Genomic DNA, 11187 nt, shown 5'->3' with positions numbered 1-11187 from the left:
TCAATTCCTTCTCTCAGCACAAGTCAACAAACCAGTCTTGGACCATGTGCTCCAAGAATGGCAAACTTAAGGCACTGGGACTTCTTCCATCAGATAAATTATGCTATTTAAAGTCTTATTCTTATGTACAGTTGCATTTGGCATAGAACATACAGCTTGAGATGTGTGAGATGCTAGGAGCCTACGGAATACTGAGCGAGCATCTTTACACAACGGGTTGCCCTGTTTCTGGTTTGCTTTTGCATGGCCATTTAGCAATGCAATGACTACACTGTTCTACCAAGTGTTCCTACCATGGAATGCTCTCTGTACAGCCTGTATACAACAGCATACATGCACAGGAAAGCTACGCTGTACCCTACTGATGGCAGTCTAGCCTTATATGCCAAGTAGGAACTGTAATGAGGAGACATGGTGAACTGGTTTATCTTCCCACCATCTCCCCAGTGAGGCAGTTATGAGACTATCTCTAGGAAAAAAAAAAATCAACACCAGGAAACAATTTCTTCCTTAGAGTGCTTGAATTATGATCTGAGGCACATCAGTTTAAATACCTCCCAGATCTCTTGGGTTAAAAATAATAACCATTACCTTGTACAGCCTTGGAGTTCTCAGCACAAGGGGAAGTCTACTGAAAGTAGAAAAGCGCTGACCAGAAATGGCTATTTCCTACTGCCATTTGCCAGTCTCACCTATTTTAGGCTGCAAACTCACTGGAGCATGGAGTATGTCAGTCACTGTATTTACATATGGCACAAGAGAAGTTGTGCTTAGTCTTGCTTTAGGCACTGCTGTCATGTTAATTATTTATAACGGCAGTGTTGGACTCAAATTGTGATACACCCACCACTCCCAAAATCCCCAGTGCTATCCCTCTTGGAAAATGGTAAATACCAGGAGAGAAAAATAGAGTATTTCTATAGAGTGTTTAAAAATCAACTTATAAAACTCAATACCTGAACTGTAACTCTAAGATTCAGGTTATGGCCTGCCAAATGCTCCTGCATTGAACGAGAAGGACAACAGCTTCACACACTGTTTTTCTGTCACTCTTCAGATGCTGTCCCATAAGCACTTACTGTGGCAAAACTACAGTTTATCTCTATAAGATGGTTTGTAACAAAAAGCCTCTGCTGGAAGCCTCTCTCTTTTCCCTGCATTCTGATTTTTAGTGCAGGCAGGTGGAGCTGAGGGGTCCAGGCAGCACGTAGTGTTTTGCTGGCTAGGGATGCAGCAGTCTGCACAGTGATTGCTCAGAGTGCGCAGAGAGGGTTGCTAGCAGATTGGTTTTGAAAGATCTTTAATACAACCAAAAGGATAGAATTCATTTACTCAGAAAAGATAGAAAAGACCTTTTGCAATAATATCAATAAAACTGCTTTCAGTCTCTACCCCCCAAATCCCCACTGCAAATTTAGCAGTGATTTATTGTTAGCTGGCTGAGATGAGCAATTAAAATAGAACATTAGAAGATACTTAGGTGAATTCAGCACCTTGTGTGGATATGTGGCAATAAGTCTGTTCTCTGGCAGTGTGTGGGAGAATTCCTCCCTGCTGTGGATTCATACCCAGTATCAGGCAAGGCTTCTCTAGCTGATTGCCAAATAAGCAGTGGGACTGGTGCATAGGATGGCAGCAGTCCCAACCTCTATGCAGGAAGAAAACGGTGCCAGCGCTAATTCTTCGTACAGGTAAACTAGAGGCATTTCCTTTTCTACAAGGAAATGTCATGCCAGACATTAATACACACAGGCTGCTTCTCCCTTCAGCCTATGCTATGTTGTTTTCTGTTTGTTGTGGGGGAAGGTAAAACCAGCAAATTGTACAGACCTTCCACCTGCCCAACCTCCACAACAAAACCAATCAATATCACCAAGCAGATCAATTTAAAGAGTCAAATTCCAGTACCTTTGCTCCTACACAGAAGTTTCTCCAGCTTTTAATAAGGCTGTGTGAGGAATGACAATCTATGCAATAAAGTACAGCTGGAGTTTTTGGATAGCCCCTGTACCAACGCAAGAGGGCACAGCAATGCTGCCCTGTCCATGCCAGGTCACATCCTGTCTCCTGTTGGAAGCACTGTTATGTGGAGAGTAGGGAAAGAAGTGGAGAAGCCAAGCAAAAATCCTGGGAGGAGCCCACAAAGACAATCAGGCAGAAAGCCTAGCATGTGATCCAGCTCCCCCGACACTGGTAAGGCAGCTCCTACTCTGGCAAGCTCTGTATTGTTGCAATCTTTGGTCCATTTTCTACCCCCTGTGGCTGGAGGTGTAAGTGCTGGAAGCACAGCTTTTAAATAGCTGAAAGCTAGAAAGCAAATAGATTGTTCTCCAAAGGGATCATTTTTAATTTCTTTGAGTACTGTGTGTTTGGGGCTGGACTCCCAATGAATTCAAATAGCTGAGATGACTAACAAGCTCAGTGTTGCTAAAATCTCCCAAATGAATGATTCCTGCCTTGAAAGGACCTTGGCTCCAGCACAAAGCTATTTCTACCTTAGCATGATCGATTCTGCAAGCCTGCTGAGTTTTTTGTGCAGAAGATCTTGGATCAGCTGAAGGGTACGTTCTGCAGAGAGACTCTAGTGCTGAGACAGAAAGTAGTACACATAGCTAGGCACCAGGGCCACGTGCCAGGTGACTCACAGGAACAAGGGGACACTGAGAAACGAAATAAAAGAGCTTAACTGTTCCGCCTGGGCCTTCCCTGCAGACCTTTCATACTCAACTGCCTTCCAAGGGTCCTGCCCACTGGGAACAAGAGCAGCTCAGCTCCCTGCTGCAGCACAACAGCCACAGTCCTGCTGGCCCCAGGGGTTCTGCACCACACTGGGGCATGGCTGGAGAGGCAGGAGGAGCATCCTGGCATAGGAGGGGAGAAATGCAAGCTGCAACAAGGGTATTTTCAGGTGCTCCAAGGCCCAGATCACCCCTCTCGCCTCCCAGGTAACCAGCAGCAAAGGGCCATGGTCTACCTGCTAAGCAAGCTACTACAGAGGGGATACGAGCCCATTTTCCTTGCACCTATTCTGCCACCAAGACTCACATTGCCTACAGAGAGACAACATGAGGAGTCCCCATCTCCTCTACCCAGCTGCAGAGTCAAAGTAACAGCCTAGCTCCTAGCAGAGCAGTCCCCAGCCTGCAGCATCCCTTGAGCCCATAGCAGCAAGAAAAGTGCCAGAGGCAACAGCCTACTTTGATCTCCCTGTTATCTGGATCATCCTGGTGACAAGGAACACCTTACTCATGAGCCATGGTTTAGGCACCATTTCTTCAGCTGTAGTAGTAACACTACAGTAACAAGGAAAATACATAATTAAAATACATTATTATTTCTCTACTCACCTTTTAACTTCATTCCTTTGCTTTGGAAAGATGCTGGAAGATGAATGACGAAGGCCAAGTCTCTGGACATCTTTCACAAGCATTTTTGACTCAGGTCAGAGACAGAAAGCCACAAGCCTGCTCTAGGACTAGCAGCAAGAGAGGTAGTACTGCTGTAGGCACTGGTGGGAGCTGGGGGGGCACCTGACCCTGATAATAATGGCTGTAATGGGCTTAACAGGGGTCACACAGTAGGCATCGTGTTCACTTGGGGGTGTTCATTTGTGGTCTGCACAGGCTCTAAGAGACTCCTCTTAATAAAGGGTCTCGTTTTGGCTGCAGCCTGACTTGTGGGCGGTCCTCAGACAGTCTTCAAGTAATGAGGCTTTTCCCTGCCCAGGAAACAATCTCTAAGGAACTATTTATAAGTGATCCAACAGCAATCCATATCAACCCTCAGTCCAAAGCTGTCCACAGACTTGCGTTGAAATCCACAGGACAACTCCTTTGGATTTTGGATCAGGCCTCCACTTTCTCCAGTCCTTTCATCTTGTTTTCTTACACTGCAAGAGCACACCTTGATCAGGCAACACAAAAGCTTTCTCTTCAGCATGCCAACACACCCAAGCCTGACCTTTAACAGCCCCTGCCAAGCCAAGACTGGGCTTCACAGTAGTGCAGGTTATCAAATGCTATCACGCTGCAGTGTTTGGTACTTGCATGAAAAATGTAGATGAAGCAGTAAGCTGACATCCTCAGATCCAGCTTCATACATTCACATAGCTCATGTGAGAGCAAGGCTTACTTATTACTCAAGACAAGTCCATATTGTGCATATTTTAGAAACAGGCAGGTCACAGAACACTCCTTAAAACACTTTAAGAACACCAGGAGCAAGAATTAGGTTGAGAAGTAGAGTTTTCCTCAGCTGAGCTCGAGTCCCTCAAAATATTTTGAATGTTTATTAGTTTTTCAGGAGAGGAAAAAATATTCCACATTCGGAAGTTGAGGAGTTCTTGACAGATTAGCTTCCCTCACTGGCAATTTTCAGCAAGTTTCTCCATCCTAAAAAAAAAAAAAAATCAATTATTTGCAGAACACTAGGAGGGAGGAAGGGAAATTGAAATAACTCTCACAATTTTCAGTACAGTTTTCACTCACATTTAAGAGATATATTAAGATGTTGACCCATAAATCCACAGAAATAGCGTTTGTGTTAGACTGATGATGTGTAAGAGTCCTTTGCCTCAAACCAGGCTGAGGAATACTGCCAGGAGTAATTTTAAACGTACTTCTACGCATGTGGAAGCTGAACACAAGGGTTAATACCTTATGCTAAGTATCTGCCTGGTCTGTCTTAAACCCAGTCCTTCTATTGTACACAGTAAGCCGGTCCTCCTTTGAGTCACCTGATTTATTCCAGATGCACAACCACGTGATGGAAAGTTGACATCATGGCCCAGAGGAGCACTTGCCATTTCCCCTTGAGTACGTTCCCTGTCTGATGTAGTCCACTTTTGGGCAGAGATTAAACAGACATATCAGGCTTTCCCAAGAGCCCTTAGTGACAGAAACAAGTTTCCGAGAGAAACGGCAAGCTTATGACTTCCCTTCACCTAACAAACAGAAACCTCCTCAGTAGGCAGTTGCTCTGTTGGCTTTCCAGGCCCTCCTTGGAGAGGTAAATTACAGAGGCAGCACCAAGTCCCACTGGGCTGAGCACTGGGCAGATATATAGTAAACAATAGGTGAGGATGAAAATATTTACAACCTTAATAGGAGAGGGAAAAGCAACAGGAAGAGAAGCTGAGACAGATTCAGCCCCAGTTTAAATAGGGGGAGAGAAACATGCGGCTGCGTCAGTGCAATGTATTCTGTAAAACACCATCAGGGAATGTGGCAGCCAGTGGTCACAGGGAGGCTGACGCTTTTGTCACAGGGAGGCTGACGCTTTTGTACCTCAGTCCAGAGCGCTAATTTTCAGGGTGGAAGTGACTTTGCAGAATCATATGGCTGTTCAAGAGCAATGCTAGGAGGAAAACCCAGGTCCCTGCCCTTGTCCTAGAACTTGGTCTCTTCCACCACTCTGCGCAACAAGTAGCAAGAGAATTTGCCAAGGAGAAAGGACCATTTCTTGAACAAGACAGTGAAAATTGGAGAAAGAGATGTTACCCAAAGTCACAACTGACTACATACAACAGATGTGTTCTGATGTGCAGTGGTCACTTGTGGGCTCCATAAGGAATAATAACCCAGACTGCCTGACATATATAACAGAGCTAATTAATCTGGAGTAACAGCTAATGGTGAGCAGCATGGTCTTTGAGTCTGTAAACACTGTATCTCAAAAACCAGATTATGCCTATCTGTCAAAGCTATCACTCTCAGCTTTTGAGCCTCCTAGCCCTGGAAGTCCCCTACCGCTACACCTGGAGCCAGACACCAACAGTCTCTTCAGAGAGGGATTCAGCTCAGCATCAAGTTTTTCACTGAAAGCAGCAGGTAATGGCTGAGATAGCCCTGACACTGAGGCCTCAGGATCAAAAGAGTCTCTGGGACTGTGCCTACATTAAAAAAATATGTGCTTGGCTGGACTGCACATTTCTCTTGCCATTTATGCCATTTAATCTACCTGAGGATGATCTAAAGTCCTGTTGTGTGGCAAACAACAGTTTCTAGATAAAGATTATTAATAAGTGAGGAATTCATTCCTTCTTTTTCTGAATCATTTCTACAGGTGCCTGAAATTATTGCAAACTATTGCATCAGCACCATATCACTCTCTCCTTTGCATATGTAAGTACAACCTGTCCCCTTCATAGTATTTTGTCATTCCATTGAACAAAAAAACATAAAAAAATACGAGAGAAAAACCATCCAACAACTGCACTGAGTCACTTAACTTCAACTTGAATTTTAGCTACACAATCAGTCAGCAGGACTAGCTGTTACATCAGGGGTTTGGAAGCAAAGGGAAAGGAGGAGGTGAAGCAAGCCCAGGAGACAGCCAAGAGGAAAACATCTTTAAAGCTCCCCTGAATTGGTGACACTTGCCTGTTTGTTCTGTTTTATGCCTCTAGGTTTCTCTGAAATAGAGAAGAGCAATTATGAAGTGACCCACTTTCCTCCTGTTTGGCGTAAGGAGGAAACAGGGGGAAGGGGAAGAAGGGGAGGAAAGGGAGAGGTGCAGAAGGATAATATCAAAGGGGAGAGAAAAGGGGGAAAAAAAACTTACAAAAGGTAGGAGGGTAAATTGTGATGACCCAGTTTAAAGGAGGAGCAGGAACTAGACCTACTAGCAGTCAACACCTTCCTACACACTCTGAGGAAAGGAAGCAGCAAGGGAGAGGAACAAACTCAGCGCTCACAGCACTTCTTTGTGCTACATACACATTCCTCCAGGACAAAGTTTGTACAGAGAAAGCTCCACAGCAAAAGAGAGCACTCCTCCCATCAGCCCTTTTACTGGTGTAAGGGAGGGGTGGAGCAGCAGAAGGCATCCTGGTTGGGATGGAGTACATCAGGGCCAGGTGCCAAAAATTACAGTCAAAAGAGCTCAGCCAGTTTGCACCAGCTGAAGTTTCCTCACCTGTGAAATGGCCAATCTTTCTCCTTGTAAAAGACTCAAGAAGTGGCATCTTATGTGCTAATGTCAGAGGAAATCACTTGACCTGATGGCATAATCTGACACGGCAGCTTTAGCCTTCGTACTGGCCTGGGAGGGCATCTTCAGGAGATCTTCATCTGCTGTGGCTTTTACCATTTACTGTGACAACTGATGGCCCTGAGCTGATACCTCTGTAGGGGAGCCCAAGAGCTGTCTAATTTCTAGATAGAAACCAATATCTGGGAGGAGAAGGGGTCTTCTGGTTTGCTTTACTTTTTTGGCTTTTGCTTCTGGATTCATGAGGTTTCTATTTCCTCCCTCAAATCATATTTACCTCACTCGGTATAACCAGGCATAACTCAAATGAAGTTAGTACCCCCGCACCACTTCACACCATTCAAAAATGATGAAATAATCAATGTAATAAATGCATGTATTATGTGGGTGGCAATTATAACCATAAAGGATGGGCCATCCGTACCCTCATCTCCAAGTGGATTATTTAAAATAACAAGCCAGCTTGTTGAACACAGCTCCATCGATTTTGAAGCCTGCAAACAGAGAGAATTGCACTTCCCAGTTCTGAAAGTCTGCATGCAGTTTTAAATAGCCTGTGCTTCCTTTAAACAAGCTATATCCCCCAAAAGCATAACCTCATTTTAAGCGTGGATTAAATCAGCACGTTAATTTGTACTCACTTGAAGCTTAGTGGTCAAATAGAGTGTATGGCCAAAATTATATGGGGAACTGCAAATATATTACATTGTGTGCTGATATATTGGTGGGCAGTACTGTGTTTTCATGCTCACAGAAAAGTTAGGCAAAAGAAACTGAAGTGGAGACTACAGCACCAAACAACCCAGTGATGTGGTCATTATCCATTGTGGAAGAAGCCTTAAAAGGATGAATTTGAGGATGCATTTTTTCAAACTACTATCTCGCATCTTTGTTTTTGCTGTTTCTACAGGCAGAAAATGCTTGCCACGCTCCTTACCAGAGCACCGTGTATGCAGGAGAGACCAACTTGCTGCAGCTGGCAGGAGTTCAGTGGTCCCTGCTCCAGCCGCCTGCTCGGTCGCAGTGGAGCTACCTGAATTTTGAGCATCTGCTCTGCAGCCCATGGCCTGAGGCAGCTGGAGCTGGGCCCCTAGGGCCTGGCGTCTCCTCTTTTTCCCTGGCTTGAATGTAACTCCTCTTTGGCAACAGCTTTATCCAAACAGGCCTTACCCAGCCAGGGGCAGCAATGCCCAGAAATGCAGCTTGAAGGGACACTGGGTATTCTGAGATCAAAGAGAAATGCCTGGTGCCTTTAGGTGCTTTCAGGTTTGCACAGCAGCCAGGAGGAGTTTTACCCACAGTTTGATGTTCCCACATCTCAGTTCAGCCTGCATCCTGTTTCATGGCACTTCTGTCCTCTCTTCAATTCAGCTTTTAGACAAGTTTTTGAAATGGTTCCCAAATTAAGGTCATGTGCGCAGAAGGAGAATTCAAATCTGATGATGGTTTATTTTATTAAAGCAGAGATTTTTTTTTCAATGAAAAATGGGGTTTAACCCTTACCTGCTTTTTTGTCACAGGCACACAGACATATCTGTGTGTATACCCCTTGCTCCATAAAATATAGACCAAATGGTCCTATTCCTTCTTGCTCTGTGTCCAACACCTTTGTGACTCTCTCTGTGGGACTTGTGCAGAGACTTCTCATGGCAGTTGAGCTTGGCCTAAAACTCCCATTGGCAAGGCTCCTGGAGACCTCAGACCAGTCACACCTCCATGCCAGATTATAATCCCTAGAGATTTTATTATGTTGTGACTACCTCTCCTTTACACATTGGATAATAGATGTTAAGGTTTGGCATTGTTGGGAATGATGTGGTCAAAGCAGACTACATAGCTGTGGGAAGGAACCCAGCCAAGGCAGGGGTGGTGGGGTCAGCAGTGGAGACCCAGATTCACTGAATGCTTAAGTCCTAGTTGCTCTTTAAGCAGCTAACTGTGAGTCAGGTACCAAAACACCTATGGGGGTCTGTCTCTGCGCATCTAAGAGAATAATCAGGAAATTGATGGGGACTCATCTCTGAGGGTTTGTGTTAAAATCGTATTTTAAATCTCTCTATTTTTGAACATAAGCCTCAGAGGAATCTTGGCTTGGCTTGAATTGGAGCAACCTATCATAGACAGATCCTTAAAAAAGCCTACAGTTTAACTGTATGTCTAGAGATCCTGAAAATGCAGGGGAAAAAAAGAAACTTGGGCCCAGCTATTCCCTCAAATTTAATCAGAAGCAGCCTGGGGCGCAGAGATGCAAGTGCCACTGATGGTCAAAATTCAGTAGTTACATAAACAGCAGTGAATGACACAAAATAATTAGGAGTTTGGCATAAAGGGCTCAATCCTCAAATTGCTCTGATCACACATCCCTTAATAGACTGGGGTATGCCTTGCCATCTAAGCCTGGGAAAATGTAGAAATCAGAGAGGCTGTGAAACGCTCACTGCTAAAGCAGGTACATTTTTCCCTTCTTTTTTTTTTTTTTTGATGTCTCTTCCCTAGTTCAATTTATTTCCCATCCACATACTTGAGACATAGAAGAGCAGCACTGGGATAAACAAGGTATTTCCCTCTCTGCTGAAAAAAAAAAAAATACAGAAATGTCTGGGGAAGGTGGAGGGAATTGAGGCAGTCTGTGTTACAGCCGACTCCAGGAGAGCCCAGGAATTAACGTCTAGGACCTGGCGGCACTGCTAAGCATTTTGGTGTTTCCTTCACTTAGCTGCCTCACAGCCCATCTTTGCAGCATGCAGGCGTGTGCGTTGGAGGCTGAAGGTGGTTCTGTGAGCAGCCAGAAAGCTTCCACTGCCCGTGATCAGACCTGGAATTGGGGACAAAACAAGGGCTGTCGTTTCCTCCCTCCTCTGCCTGCTCTGCCCTTCCCCGGCTCCTGGCCGGTAATGTGGGAACCCACATCATGCCACTCATATACAGGAAAGCCTGTTCCCTGTCTCAGTATTCATGGGCTGTGCCCACAGGTACTAGTTGTTCCGCTTGCTGAATATTTGCCTGAATAATTAAGAGGGAGCTGAATCATTCTTAGACCAAATTCCGGTTTTCTCTCTCCTCCTACTTCATTTTTAGGCTTCACTTCTCACAGCTCTCCTGTACACAGTGTGAAATGAGTGTTTAAATACTATCAGATAGAGTCAATAAACTCCCCATGTGCTTTTTTTTTTAAAAAAAACCCCACAAAGCATCCTCAAATAATGCTAGAGAATCAGCTAAAATTGTGTAGTAGCACTTATTGCGACAGAAATCCCAGTGCTGCTGTGCAAAAGGCTGCCCCCCTCTGCATCTCCCGGGATAGAGGCATCCTCCTTCCTGAACAACACAAAATATATCCCTTCCCTTACTTATTTTCAGAATAACTGTAGAAAAGGCAGTTGTTCCAACTAAGCTTAATGGGTAATGTTCATGATCTATTTAATGATTCTGCACTACGCTGTTTTATTAAAATACGTGACTTCTGCTGCAGCAGAGCTTGAAAATAAATCTTAAATTGAACCCAGTTTTCTCACTGGATAGCTACCTCTCATCCTCCTCCCACCACCTCCCTCCTCTGTCTTCCTTTTACCATCTCTTATATCTCTTTCTCTAAGTTATGCTGCATTTTACTTTGCCCTAACTGCATTTTCCTCCTTGGCTTTTGATACAAGGAGCCAAATTCATCCCTGCTGGTATCCAATGGACTGAAATTCTTCTCAAAGGAGTTATTGGGCTGAATCCAAACCCAGGCAGGATTTTGCAGTGCTGGTGGCTTAGTCAAAACAACAGTTTATAATTTCTCTTTTGCTTCCCTTATCTACCGTTACTATGAATTATTAATAAGTACTAGTATTGCTCTCTTGAAAATCATACTTCATTTCAAAACCACCTATCAGACAAGCTGTCTGAAAATTTCTTTTTAACTTTCCTTGTGTACTAGGAACTTGCAAAGCACAATGCGTGCACAGGGGCAGCCTGGATTTCAGACCAAGACTCACTCTGGGATATTCCTCTTGCCATCTGCAGCGCATACCTAACTGAAGTGCTGGGTACTATTAACCCATGCATGAGCTGGCCGGAAAAGGTTTTCTTTCCCAAACGGACAGTTGTGATGATAAATCTGTTTCCTAATCAGGCTGCTGTTCCAGATCCCTCACCTGGGGGAGGGGGGGTGTCTGCACAGTGTTAATCTTATGCTGTTAGTCTGTATTTACA

This window comes from Larus michahellis, chromosome 3 (assembly GCF_964199755.1).
Source record: "Larus michahellis chromosome 3, bLarMic1.1, whole genome shotgun sequence".
NCBI classification, from domain to species: domain Eukaryota; kingdom Metazoa; phylum Chordata; class Aves; order Charadriiformes; family Laridae; genus Larus; species Larus michahellis.
This window is presented reverse-complemented; position numbering follows the sequence as displayed.